A 15,164-nucleotide genomic window follows, 5' to 3' on the forward strand; every position below is an offset into this window, starting at 1 on the left:
TCATCTCTGAAACACATTCATTACAGATATGGGAACAGTGACAACTGTTCTAACATTCCGGATTTATCGTATTAGTGGAAAGGAACACATTACATAACTAATTAAAGTTACAGACCTGTTACTGATTGTTGCAGTGTTGACTTCTGTTTCAGAATCTAGACACATGACTCACAGGTTGTTGACTATGACATCTATTTTGTTGATCTTGGTTGAATGTATAACCCATAGCTGTTTATAATTGTCTTTCAGTTTTGGAGCTAACAAGCTGTTATAGTCCAAATAAATTCTCAGAAGTAAAGAATAGCTTTAATCCTTATTGTACTGTATATGGTAAATTATACATTTTATATATCAAACAACAATGTTAATAGATACAGTGTTTACATATTGTAGTGTGGAGAAACCAGGGAATGACATTTCTGAGAACTATCATAATTGTTTCCTAATATTTCATCACAGAGCCTAGGAATTGCTTGGATGCTAATTACAGTTGCCCTAAAATAGTGGGAAGAATGGCATCCAGTATTTTATATGAATCACTGTCTGACAACTCACTAGGGGTTATATGCATCATCACTTAATTTCTACAAAAACAGATGAAAATGAACATTTGCACCTGCTTTTGTAGAAATTAAGTTTTTGGCCATTCATCAAAAATGCAACTCAGGAGATACAACAGATACCTTTCTCTCACGATCTGGCCCGCTCTCCCCATACACTAGTATTGGGACTTAAATCATCAAGCTCTGAAAACAGAATATTTTTGGAGCTTAACTGCAGGAGCATTCGCCATCTTGAGATCAGATCTTCCTATGGGAAAGAGTGCCGGGTTGCGAAGAGGGATCCTTTCGAGTCCCTCTTCCCCTGTCCAGCTCCTTCCACTAGACATCGGGGCTTTTGTGCACCTGTGAGAACTCTAGTCAGACTCAGCAGTGCTAAGTTTCACTGCTCTTCAAGGAGCAGTGAAAACATTTGGGGAGACAGCTCATTTTCGGATCAGCGATCTCCACACCGGAACAATGATAATTGCTCCGGCGCTCGCCACGAGTTGAAATGTAAATTATCGGGTTGCACTTGGACCCTGATAATTAACATAATGAATAGAACCCCATGGCAGGTATTCAAATAGGCACAGGGTCTGCGCTGCAGCTAATTGAACAAGTTGCCCAATTCAATTAGCTGCGGAAACCCTGTGTGCTAAGCCCCATTGGATGGAATTTAACACGCAGGAAAACCCATCTGTTCAACCAGTTTGCACAGAATCTATGGGTTAACATAAGTTAACAAAGGGTTTAACACACAAGGAAAATGCTGAATAATTGAATAGCTCTTGGTGTGAAACCTGGAGCTATTCCTTGCAGCTAATTGAATTCCCCCCCAAAAATGCAGAATCGGTATGTAATACAGTTCCTTCTTGTAGCCTAACCCTCCCCATCCCACACCCTAACCCTCCCTGTTAGTGCCTAAATCTAAGTCTCTGCACTTCATGTCTAACCCTAACCCTCCACCTTAGTGCCTAACCCTAACACCCCCCACAGTGTTGCCTAACCCTCCCCCCTAGGGGTGCCTATCCTCCCCTATCCCTAACCCTTCTATTCTACCTAAACTGAACATTCACCCCCCGCAGCTAACAGCTAAGATGCCACAGACATACCTCGTTCGGGATTGCGTCCTTCTAGATTCCGGCGTCGGGATTAAGATAGGCATTGGTATTTCAATGCCTATCTTAAGTCCCTCGTTGGGCTTCAGACCGGCGGCATCCCGGCCACCGGTCTACGAACTACATCCCTAAAAATGCTGCCTGAAGCAAAGATCTTCACCTTACCTCATGTTGTCACAGCCTTGCTCCTGTTGGACTAGGGGAGTGATACTACAGTGCACAATAGTGGTTTTGTCTACCCATACCTACATCCATCTGCCTACAAAGTGCATACACATGCCTAATAAAAGTCACCAACAAGTGGTATAGTGCTGGTATATGTACTTTGTGTATGTTCAACTTCACTGATCTTGAGTAAAGAGCAGATGGTCAAGCCCAGCAAAACCTAATTACAATCTTATCTTACACTTCTAACAACAGCAATATGCTTGTCTCATACAGTCTTGAATTATTTTACTATCTGAGACATCACCACAGCTGCTGATTTCATGGGTCTATCACAGTTTATATAAAGCAAATGTTCTTCTACATGTTACCTTTCAGTCTTCTTCTTTCCAATTTTAAATGCTGTCTTCTCGGTGAGAAAACATATTTCATGTTACACAGTATTGCAGTTATAAGCTCTATTAATACCTCTGAAATACTATAATGTGTCTATTATATCACATCTGTCCCTTCTCTGTACTAAGCAGCACATGTTTAGCTCTTGAAGTCTTTAGTGATAAGCTCTGTTGTACAGCCCATGCATCATGAGGGGGAGATGTAATAAGCCTTGGAGAAAGATAAAGTGGATGGAAATACCAACCAATCAGCTCCTGTCACTTTACAGGCTGTGTTTAAAAAATGACAATTAGGATCTGATTTGTTGGTACTTTATCTCTCTCCAAGACTTAGTACATCTACACCTATGTACTCATATTCTGTCTTTTGACTTTTATTTTATGTTGATGGTTACATGGCCTATAAAACAATACTGTACATGGTAGTCAAAGAGAGGCTTCACCAGTGGCAATGTAACCTATCTCTTCTTGATGCTAACAATACTCTTCCTTTATCATCAAATATTCTACTATAATTTCCAACTGCTTGACCAGACTATCTGCTTACAGACATATCATCAGCATATTCAGTGTGTTTCAATAAAATTACATTTACCAAAATCACTCATTTGTCATTTACTTTGCCTGACCAATAGGTTACTGGGAAAAGATCAGCATCAACAGTGACCAAGACAGCATTCCATAGGGAAGTAGTTTATGCTAGAGATTAGCGGGTTCGGATCTAAGAGATACGAACCCACCCGAACGAAGGGGATCCGAGTCGGATCCAAGCCGGCTCGGATGTTCCCGCCTTACTCGGATCTCTGACATCGAGGCAAAACCATAGAGACGAAATCTCGTGGCTCGCAAGCTTCCATCTCTATATATAAGGGACGCGGCAGGCGCCATTTCACTCCGGCTGTGGAGACTGAACAGGGAGGGTGGGTAGTTTAGGGCTGGGGAGAGGTGTTATGCTGTGCTGTCTTTTATTCCTGGTCTGGTGCTGATCCATTCTGTGCTGGTGCTGTGCTGTCTGCTGTGTCCATCTGGGCTGTTGCTGATCCATCTGGGCTGGTGCTGTGCTGTCTGCTGCATCCATCTGGGCTGGTGCTGATTCATCTGGTGCTGGTGCTGTGCTGTCTGCTGTGTCCTGGGCTGGTGCTGATACATTCTGAGCTGGTGCTGTGCTGTCTGCTGTGTCCATCTGGGCTGTTGCTGATCCATCTGGGCTGGTGCTGTGCTGTCTGCTATGTCCTGGGCTGGTGCTGATCCATTCTGGGTTGGTGCTGTGCTGTGTTCATCTGTGCTGGTGCTGATCCATCTGGGCTGGTGCAGTGCTGTCTGCTGCATCCATCTGGGCCCAAGTTCTAGACCCCCCCCCAAAAAAATAAATAAATATATATATATATATATTGTCAATTTGTTTTTTGTGTGTGTGTGCGTGTTAGGCATAGATGCTCAATTTACAGCAAGTTGCAACCTAGTGCTGCCGACTCCAGTCATCATCAATTGGTGCTCTGGGCCCAAGTTCTGGCCCTGGAAAAAAAAAACTTGTCTTTTTTGTCTAATAATTTTCTGTGCATGTTAGGCTTGGCCGCACAAGATCTAGCAAGTCGGCAACGCAACCTAGTGCTTCCCGACTCCAGTCGCCATCAATCTGTGCTCTGGGCCCAAGTTCTGGAGCTGAAAAAAAATGTAAAAAAATTGTCTTTTATTGTCTAATAAATAATTGTCTGTGCGTCTGTGTGTTTTAGGCTTAGCCGCACAAGATCTAGCAAGTCAGCAATGCAACCTAGTGCTGCCCGACTCCAGACGTCATTAATCTGTGCAGCCCCTCCCTTGGGTGGGAGGGCCCAAGGACTATTCCATCTTGCACCTTTTTCCTTTCCATTATGTGCAGGTTGGGGCATTGCTGCCTGACATTTTAAATTAATGTTATGGTTGGTTTAGGAACCAATGATTTATTTTAAAATTAATTTGTTATCAATTTTACAGCCAGTGGCTGTACCAATTAATTTATTTTTATTAATTATTCAGCCAGGGGCTGCACCCAATGAATTGCCTTTTTTAATTAATTTATTATCAATTTTACAGCCAGGGGCTGCACCCAATTGTTTTTTAATTAATTTATTATCAATTTAACAGCCAGGAACTGCACCCAATGAATTGTTTTTTAATTAATTTATTATCAATTTAACAGTCAGGGGCTGCACCCAATGAATTGCTTTTTATTAATTATTCAGCCAGGGGCTGCATCCAATTAATTGTTTTTTAATTAATTTATTATCAATTTTACAGCCAGGGGCTGCACCCAATAAATTGTTTTTAATTAATTTATCAGTTTTACAGCCAGGGGCTGCACCAATGAATTTCTTTTTATTAATTATTCAGCCAGGGACTGCACCCAATTAATTGTCTTTTAATTAATTTATTTTCAATTTTACAGCCAGGGGCTGCAGCAATTAATTGTTTTTTAACAAGGGGCTGCATCAACTATCAATTATTCAATCCTCAAGGGTATCCCAACCATTATCTTTGCACAGTCCTCAACTCTTTTAATAATTATATCAATCAGTTTTGAGCCAGCAAGCTGGATGCAACCTTTTGGCCCTTTAACTAGATGAAAAACATCAATATTGTGAGCTGTGAAGTGGTCCAAATTGACTGGAAATGAGTGGAAATAAATGTTATTGAGGTTATTAATGCTGTAGGAACAAAAAAAGGCACATTTTATGTGATTTTAGCAGATTTTTTATATTTTAAGAAAAAATCCAGATCTAAAACCAAAACACAAAAGCAAAACATGGAGGTGAGGTTTTGGCAAACCAATCCATATCCAAAACCAGGGGAGATCCAGATACAAAACCAAAACACGGGGGTCAGCGCACATCTCTAGTTTATGCCCCTCCTCAACCAAGATCAAGTTGACTGTAATTGTAGATGACTAGCACAGAGACCATGTGCATAGACAAGAAATGCCTACAATTCTCACTAGTTACACCCTATACAGCTTGTTAGTTATAGTTGTTATCCGAGTACAATCATAGCATCTGCCCTCGGAAGCACTTGCAAATAATTCCATGCATGCAAGTAATTTTTTGTGAATTACAGTACGTGATAAAGTTTTTCTGATGGGCAGAAAAATATTTAACCCATAACAAACAATCAGATTCTAAATCTCATTTTTTTAGTGCACAAAAAAGTCAGAGTAAACATTTGATTAGAAAAATTAAATTATTATTATTTTTTATGTACAGGTTACGAAGGCTCATTTCCGGAGAGAAGGCTGGATCTGTGACTTTTTAAAACAACAATGCTTGTTTAAGAAACAAAAGCTAATGACTTGTAACCATCTAGCAAATAAATAATTCTAATTTTATGTATTTTATCAGTTGTTTTGATTTTAATATTTTCTTTAAAATATTTACCACAAAATCAGTGATCACTTCTTCCCTGTTGACTGTATCTCTGAGCTGTGCTACATTCTGATTTCACATGGTTTAAATTTTTCTGCAAGTTGCAGAACACAGTTTTTGAAAGTGTGTTGACTATCAGACATATTAAACTTAAAGTTCTTTCCATGACAGCAAATTAATTTTGAAACTAGTGCTTAGCTTTGGTGTAAGGCGCAGAAGTCATGGAGCGAAAAGTGGCAGTCTCAGTAAAACCCATCCATCTGTGAGATGTTAATTTTACATGCTGATAAAACAAGCAAAATTATGGACTTTTTGTATCTGAGAAATAATGAGCAGGAACAGCTCATAGAATAAATTCTCCTTTATACTCACCATCTCATATAATTAACTGTGGTGACTACAGTCCTGTACTAGTGCATGACGGAATATCTACTCTTGCTATTAAATAATGGTATCTGTTTATTAAGAAATTGTGAGCCAGGGCTGCAGCTACTGATGGGCATCAGAACATAAAACTGCCGGGATGGAGTTGAGATGTAATGCCAGGGAAATGCTGCAGACACCAGTGCTAGCTGGTCATAGCATATCATTTAGGATTTATATAGGCTGAGTCTGCTAGGACTGTAGATGTTGGAAAATACACTATGCAAGATCAACTTGCTCATGAAAAATTAATAGTACTTGTATAACTAAGTAGCGATGGACAAATATATCTGACCCATTCTGAAATTTAGCTGATTTTTAACAATAGATTCGGATCTGCACAAAATCTGCAGGCAAATGGAGAATCAGTACAATTACAATGCATGGAATGCAAATCAGCAAAATCATCTGATGTCCCAAGTCTACAACCTTAGGAGCTTACATTCCCTTAGGCACTCATTCTTCCTGTGTTCTAGGTGGATGCTATTTGTGAGTCCTTATGGCCTTAACTTTTCTGTGGCCTACCCTATTTTCTTTTTGCACATTGAAGAGGTCATTTATAAAGCATAAATGCAATTGCACCACTGTAGTGGAATGGAAGCATGAAATGAGTGCGGATGAGTGGTGCAGATTTTGGGCGGAGGGGAGAGGGCAAATATTTTGAGAAAAAAACAAGAGATGTATGTTGGTGCAATTTTGTCATGGTTTTGTATATTAGAAATATTATTTATATGATTTGAAATAGTACAGTCCACCAAATGTAGTGACATATAGAGCATTTAGATACAGAGTAGATAAAAAAAAACCAAATGAGAATTCTGAGTAAAGGACGACACCTGGGCATTAAGCTTGAGGGGGCATGGTTTAGTATCTAATTCTTCTGGTTGATAAACTTAAGGTGATAAAATGTCTCTTTAAAACAGTCAATAATAACATAAAATTGTTTTAGATATTCATCATAATCAGTGCAGTTTATTTTCATCCTAAAGAATTAATTTTTAGGTATACCCTGTAGATGGGGTTTTTATGTCCACTTTATAGATATATACTGTAGTCTTCTGTTGATACAGTAGGATAAGACTTTACAGTATATTAAGAGCTAAACAAAATAAAGATGACTGTGTCTGGAAAACTAAGATAAAAGGAATTAAAGTGTAAATATGTACTTAATAAGAGGAAATAATTGTAAATTCAAATAATTTTATTTAAAATTCAATAACAAAAAAGCTTTGTCCCATTGTCAATTCTTATATTTAAAATGATAAACATTGATTTTAATCAGTAATCCTTATAATGACTATATAAATTTATCACAGCAAAACCAGATATAATTGTGTTTTCATATGGAATTTACATATTAAAATAACATCAGTAGATTTTTATTTTTTTTAAGTATTTTAAAGTTTAAAAAATAGACTTTTAAAAAAATCCATGAAATGCAAATGAATTCAGTTTTGGTAAATGGTGAAAAAAGGGATTTGTGCAAATATAGTTGAACAAAGAAATAAGGTTTTTAGAAATACAGATTAAGCATTTTCCTGATCAATTGGGCCTTATTACTATTAGATAGTAGCCTGAATATACTATGCATGCAGTTATAAGCTCGATTTCATTGTAATTGCATCTTTTACTTCACTATATATCCAATTAAAACAATCACTATTGGAGAATTTATTAACATTATTGTCCTGTGCCCACCATCCATATAATGAAGTCCCTTGCTTTATCTAGATGCAGGAAATGTACTATGCACAAAAATATGCACCTAAAAATCAACTCATTGCGAAAAAAGGTCATTTAAGCTTTTGTCACTTGAAATAAAGATCTATCCTTACCTACAGAATTGTAATGAGTGATAAATGTTAATATGCTAAATGTTAATAAGAATATAAGGGGTCTATTTACTAAGCCTTGGGTAGAGATAACGTGAACGGAGATAAGGTACCAGCCAATCAGCTCCTAGCTGCCATGTCACAGGCTGTGTTTGATAAATGACAGTTAGGGGCTGGTTGGTTGACACCTTATCTCCGTCGACTTTATCTTCATCCAAGGCTTAGTAAATAGACCCCTTAATATGAAATGAAGGTGTTGGCCAAATACAATATGATAATACCAAAATTGCAACAATCAGTCAATTACCTAGATCAGGAGCACGGGGCATTCATCTGCATATACAGGAACCCATAAGCACTAGTGTGCAGATCTAGGTGAGTTGTGCTGCACTGGTAACACAATTCAGCCAGAATTCTCAGCGAGGGGATCAGTGATCAGTATACTAGAGAAGGCTATTGCTGATTTTGCAGTCTCACTATTTACAAAACAATTGTAATACAATTAAAGCTATGCAGTGGAAGCTGTGGGTGGATTTGCAAAAGGAATATAAGATTAATTTGTGGGCTCTGCATGTTACCGCTGACATTTGTCTATGAACATTTACCAATGTAGAGAATACTGTAAATAAATACAAATGCACATAATAACCAATTAAATGTGGCTTATCTAGTGGTTTTTTTTTTAAGAAAATGTATATGTCTTATAATGGCACAACAATTCCAATATTGACTACATTCTTAGGAAACATATTAACTGATATCAGTCCTTGCTAGCTACCGTCATTTGGACAACAATAGTATTACAATTCTATATTATTAACATATTAACATATTTTAAAATGCAAACAACTGCGGCAGTGCCAATAGCTTTAGGTAAATATTTGTTGGGCTCAAGGGTATAAATAGCTTGCAATAAATATTGTTAATGAAAAAAGATTTCTATGTTTTTCCAGCAAGCTTTCATAAAACATTAAATGAAGCTTATCTCACAACAGGATTCATTTCAAATATTAAAGTAGAAGGCTGCAAGGGCTGTAAGTATGACATTTGTATGAGTGTGAGAACATCAGATGTTTTCTGTTCTCGCGTAAAAAGCTTTAATATTATCCTAGCCAGAAACAATTGGTCTTTTACACTTATCACTAGTAATGGCACAAAATCAGTTATTTGTTTAGTTATCTACACCCATTAGGGCTGGAGAAGGGTGAGTAATACGCCAGCTGACATGCAAATCTTACATGAAATCACTGCACATGCTCCCAAAGGAAACAAAAGCATATGTTCAATTGTGACCAGTGCGTATCTATTTCCAACTCCTTACGATCGGAGATGGAAAATGGTGGTAAGCGCACTTTGACGGGGCCCAACTAGAGCAGGGGTGGCCAACCAGTCAGACGCAAAGAGCCAAACAATATCAGTAGTTAAGCTAAAGAGCAAAAATGGGGCATGGTCTAGCTGTCACAAGGCCACACCCCATTTTTGTGCGCACGCCTTTGGTATGACATTTGCAGGAGCACGACCTTTTGTCACCCCCCCCCCCGTTTTTAGTCACATTGAAAATACAAATTTACATAATCTTCCCAATATCTCTGGTGAAGTAAAAGAAAAGCCAGAGCAACATAGAAAACATTGAAAAAGCCAAGCTCACATAAAATACACAGAAACAAGCCAGATCCACATAAAATACATTTTAAAAAACACGTCCACATAAAATACATATTGACATCCAAAAACACATAAAATACATTGAAAATGCAAGATTGACATAATACACACTTCAGCCCCTCCATGTGTCACTCCTGCCATTCCGTCCCCCCCCGGAGTTATCTCAACAGCACCACTCTGCCCCCATAAGCATGAAAGCAGGCATCACCCCCCCAGCTCTCAGGCTGCCCCTCCCCCCCACTGACTCTCAGGCTGTAGTACCCCCTGTAGTTTTGCCCCTTATGCAGTGCCCCCTGCATTTGTGCCCCTTATGCAGTGCCCCCTGTACTTGTGCCCCCTGTATTTGTTCCCAGTACTTACCTGACTACTCTGGCCCCCAGCTCCCGCTGCTGCTGCCTCTGACCGGATCTAACTAGATCCAGCAGGCATGCAGGGCAGGCTCCTCACATCGCATGTGACATCGTGATGCGCACTGCATCACTGGGAACGCTGGCCTCTGAAGCGATCAGAGGCTTCTTTAGCCTCTGACCACTTCAATGGGCAGCGTTCACATTTACAGGGGGGGAAACTGCATCACATAACATAAAGAGCCGCATACAGCTCGAGAGCCGCGGGTTGGCCACTGCTGAACTAGAGTATAGGCATTTTCACATAAATGCAAAGGATGTATACAATCAGTTATACACACGAACGGGCTGATTCTGAGTCGGACACAATGCCAATGTTCACATAAATTGGCAATTTTGCAGCTGCATGTGCTATGCCTTGAGACGGGACGTACAGATGTGTCCACATACAGTACATCTATCCTCCATAACGCGGGAGCTCCGTGTTTCTTAGTAGCGCCGAGCATTTTCCGTGCAACTTTTTACCTTCACAAAGTGATGTGAATAGGATGCACAAGCTGCTTCTGCTGATTAAAATGATATGCAGCATGCCTATGTTCTGTGTGCATCTGCGGGTGTATCTGCATGTGAAATGTTACATTACAGTGTCAGCGGCTTTAACACTGTAACATAATGTTTCACATGCAGATACACCCACATATGCACATGGAACATAGGTATGCTGGATATCACGCAAATGCCAATAAGATGCAGTTGAAGGTAAAAAGTCACACGGAAAACGCTCGGCGCTACCGAGTCATGCCATGGCATGGCGCGATTAGAAGGGCTGTTTAATGTGCAAGGAGGTTAGATGTATGAGGACAGATCTGTATTATGATCAGAGTTAGGCGTGCGGGACAAACTTGCATCTTCTTTCACATTTGGGAGGTACGAGTTTGTCAGGTAACTCGCAAATGTAATAGAGTCTGAGTTTTCAGTAAATGCAACTCGCATGCGACTTCTCGCTAGAATAAACATTACAAAATAGAGAGGCCTATCTCGGGATCAGGATTGGCCGGATCCTGGGATTTTAAGACAAAAATGCAGAGATTTTAATCCTAGGAGTGGCGCTTCCAATCCCGGGATTAATGGGATTGAACTGTGCCAGGAAGCGCTGCGCATTTGGATCAGCGTGCACTGCCCCTGCCTGGCAGGCAGGCTGTGCGGTGGGCAGGTTGTGCAGCTGAGCAAGTGTGATGCCAGAGGTCACGCTGAGTAGCTCCATGCCAGCCCACCCTCTCAACAGCCATGACTGCCCGCCCTCAAAGGTGAGCATTGAACACTGTTTGCCACTGACTCACTGAGTAGATTGCATGGACTGGATTGTGGCCGTGTGTGTGTCGCCATTACCTTCTGTGTGAGCCAGGCTGCTGTGAGTGACACTGGTGGTGACTGACATTGCCACATATCATACTTGCCTACTCTCCGAGGACATACGGGAGCCTCCCAATTGTTTGGGTAGCCCCCCACACCCCCGGAAGAGTAACCACTTCTCTCTCATTCTGCCGACTTTCTAGTAAAGTGAGCAGAATGGGGAGAATCTTACCATAATTCCACAATCTTTCAGGAGTTGGCAGGGCTTAATGACGCGCTTCTATGGTAATCGTGTCATTTGGTTCCATCCCCTATTCAAATGTCCACAATTCCCAGCATTTCGTCTTGAGGGAGCGAGGCCTAATGATGCGATTGTCCAGCTCTGCCCCCATCACTGCCCACCTGCATCTAGGGATGGAGTCTTCTCCCGGACAGCAGACTTCAAATGTTGGTAAGTATGTCACAGAGTGTGTCACTGAGTCTGAGAAGGACTGGTTGGACTGTCATCCATGCCACCACCAGGTGCCTGCTGCGCTGCCTGTTGTGCCGATGCAAGCTGCAAGTGCAACTGTGCTGAAGATGAAGAGGCTGAAGACGGAGGACTGGCCTGTCACTGGAGTGAGGACGGAGTCAATTAATGTTTTTCTTTTCTTAGTGTGGTGCTGCTGCCTGAAAGTTATTTTATTCTTTTTTTTGGGGGGGGGGCATGAAAGTTTTATTTTATTCCTGTGAATTCTGTGTGGGTGCCGGGCAGGCTGGGGGGGGGTGTAAATGTTATTTTATTTCTGTTGGTGGCTGGGAGGCCCTGAAAGTTTTATTTTTTCCTGTGATCCTGCACTTTTGGGCCAGAAGCACAGGCCCACAGGAAAAAAAACTTTCAGGGCCCCCCACACCACAGGAATAAAATAATGTGGCGGCCATGAAAGTTTAATTTTAATAATAATATTTTTATTGCTCAACTCAATCCCAGGATTGAGATTTTTTCAATCCCAGGACTGAAAAAATTAGGTGGGATTGGCTTCCCTACCATGAAGCATATGAGTTTCTGACAAACCAGAATGCAAGTTTCACAATGCGAGTTGTACAGTTTAATAGAAAGTCATCCATTGGCACACAAAAGTCTCCAGATTTATACCTCACACACCCTATATAAAATGCTGATCTGCTATTTTGACCTTTGATAGTTTTGAAAAGGAGATTGGGAAGGAGAAGAGAGATTTTTTACATGTCTTTCAGACTATGTACCAGGGGTGAGGAGAGTCAGGAGGATGAAGAGGAAGTGATCCTCACTGAGGAGGAGGAGGAGATCAGTGAGGAGAACTAGGAGGAAGCGAGTCTGGAGGAGGCAGAGGAGGAGGAGGAGGAGGAGGAAGAGGAGCTATCTGCACCTGCACCTGTCAGGACACAGACAGGGCGTAATGTTGAATTCACTTATGACGAGAACTGTGACCTGGTCTGTGCCATGATCCACGTTTACCCATGCTGGACCCAGCCAATGGTGAGCTCAGACAGGGTTCAGGGCTGTGCCCTTTAGGCTATGGCGCTTCTGGCGACAGCCCTGCTAGCCTGTGCTTAGAGTCACCACGCAGAAAATCCCCCCCTGAAGTTCTTCCTGGTACCTATATAGTGACCATCGACCATCCGGGATCCCCAACATATCCTAGTGAGTAAAGAAACAAATGTCCCCCTTTTAAGTGTACCAGCCTAAATCAGTGTCATGTTCCTTTTTTACCCTGTTCAGAAATTAATATGTTAGAAATATACAGTATATAATTTTTATTTTATTTTTTTCTTAACTGTGTTGCCTGTAAACAAATTTCAGAATATAGCTTCAAAAGTAAAAAATTTATGCATTTAAAAATAGGCATACATTATTTAAAAAAAACCATATGTGGCAGTGTTCCTGAATATGATAAGTTTATTTCAGTAAATCCTGATTTCAATCAAATGAGTGTGTGAGAACCTAGCAGAGTAACGGACATTTGGTAATGTGCGCATTGTGCGCCCTACAACGAACAAACATTATTTGTGTAGGAAAGGCCATTAGCACATAATGGACGGTGTATTTTATCCTTTAGGATGCATATTGTGCAAAAGGGATACGTATTAAAAACATTACACAGCACTTTAATAGTTTTTCTCAGATGTAGCACCAAGGAGAACGTCTCCACCTAAAAGGTAGCATACAAAAAATGGACGCACAGGAGGCTGGTAAGTACAAAAAAACACACACACAACATTACACACATTTCCATGGTTCATCAGGCCTCTGTAGCCTAAGTGTAATGTCACATAATTAAATAATACAATTATGACAAAATCATATTGTGATTAACTTTTAGCCTCAATACTTAAAAAACACACTAATATGTAAAGTAGTATTTAAAAAAAAAAAAAAAGACCCCCTGAAAAATGTCTTGAAAAACCATGCTTATATTGTGGTGCTGAATGCACCTGTCATCAAGCATGGATTTTTTTAACACATGTATTGTTATTGCAATGAATGGAGAGCGCACTCATGAGAAGTATAAAACACAACACTTTACTCAAAAAATCAGCTCACATACATCAAGGTATAAAACAGCAAGCTTAGCTTCCTAAGGATCGCACAGTTCCGGATGCACAGTCAGGATAGCCGATCAGGTTCACACTACAGATCCACGATGGCTCCAGAGGCAGCGAGTGATGTCACTATGCCTACGTCTTTAGGCCATGCCCAATGCGTTTCGTCACAAGAGACTTCGTCAGGGGATGTCTGGGAACTCTCTGCGCAATACAGACATGTATTATGTGTACAAAATTACTAGGAACATTACTTTTTGTATAATACAAGTATGATTACTTTGCATGTTTGTTTCCTTTTCAGGTACTTCTGATGTTCTCTTCCTGCAGCCACTCACAACAACAGGAGCGCCTCAGGTCCCGGACTATTCTTTAGGGGCCGAGGAGGAGGATTATGATACGGTCATCCTCACCCCCGTGGAGCTGCCAGCCCTGATCCAACTGAGACAGCAGCCACAGCCGCAACCGTTAGGGGACAATCCAAGTGTGGAGGAGCTGGTATCCTTCCACCACAACTTCAAGGAGCATCAGCTAGCATTTATGAAGCGGCAAACTACACAAATGGACTCCATTGGCCACCAGTTGCAGAACATAAACCGCACAATGGCAGTGGCCCAGGGGATCTGCACCCAGATGGCCAGCTAAATGAACTTTTGCATGATGGAGCTCACACAGGCAGTACATGAGCAAACACAAGCCATCCGGGAACAATCCCAGGCATTTATTGCCCTACAAAGCAAGATGGTGTGCCAAAGAACCGGTAGGGAAGCTCCGTCTACATCCAAAGCTAGTCCCCAAGCCACAAGCCCACACACTGTCTCCATGGAGACTCCACCAAGGTGTAGTGCCCATACTGAGGAGGAACCTAAGGGGAGAGGGAGGGGCAGAGGTACTTCTGCTTCACAATATTTTTTTTTGGCGGGGTTGTTGTTTTTTGATTATGCAAATGTTTGTTTCTGTTTTTCTTTAGTAAAGTGTTAAAAAAAATTGCATCTGTGTTTCTTTATAATGTAAGTGGTGTTGTATATTGGTATTACATTTTTGGTAATATGTTTATTAATTGTAGATGTAGGTACACTATTTAGGGGGTACATTATAGGTAATGGGTTTGTGGAATGGATTTTTTACACTTACATGTAAGTACACTATATTAAGGGGGTAATTATTGTAAAAAAAATTTTTTATTTAGATATGTTTATTTATTTAAAATGTGTTTTGACTGTGTATATTATTTTTTTTTGCAAAGTGTCACATACAACTCACCTATCTGAACCAGCTCCATTTTATTGAGATATGAAGGAAGGAATAGTGGAGCACTAGATTCAAACAGAGATCATCAGTGAATCGCTGGCAGTTGACACAAGGGG

This window comes from Taudactylus pleione, unplaced genomic scaffold, assembly GCF_031769625.1.
Source record: "Taudactylus pleione unplaced genomic scaffold, aTauple2 ptg000055l, whole genome shotgun sequence".
Taxonomy (NCBI): Eukaryota; Metazoa; Chordata; class Amphibia; order Anura; family Myobatrachidae; genus Taudactylus; species Taudactylus pleione.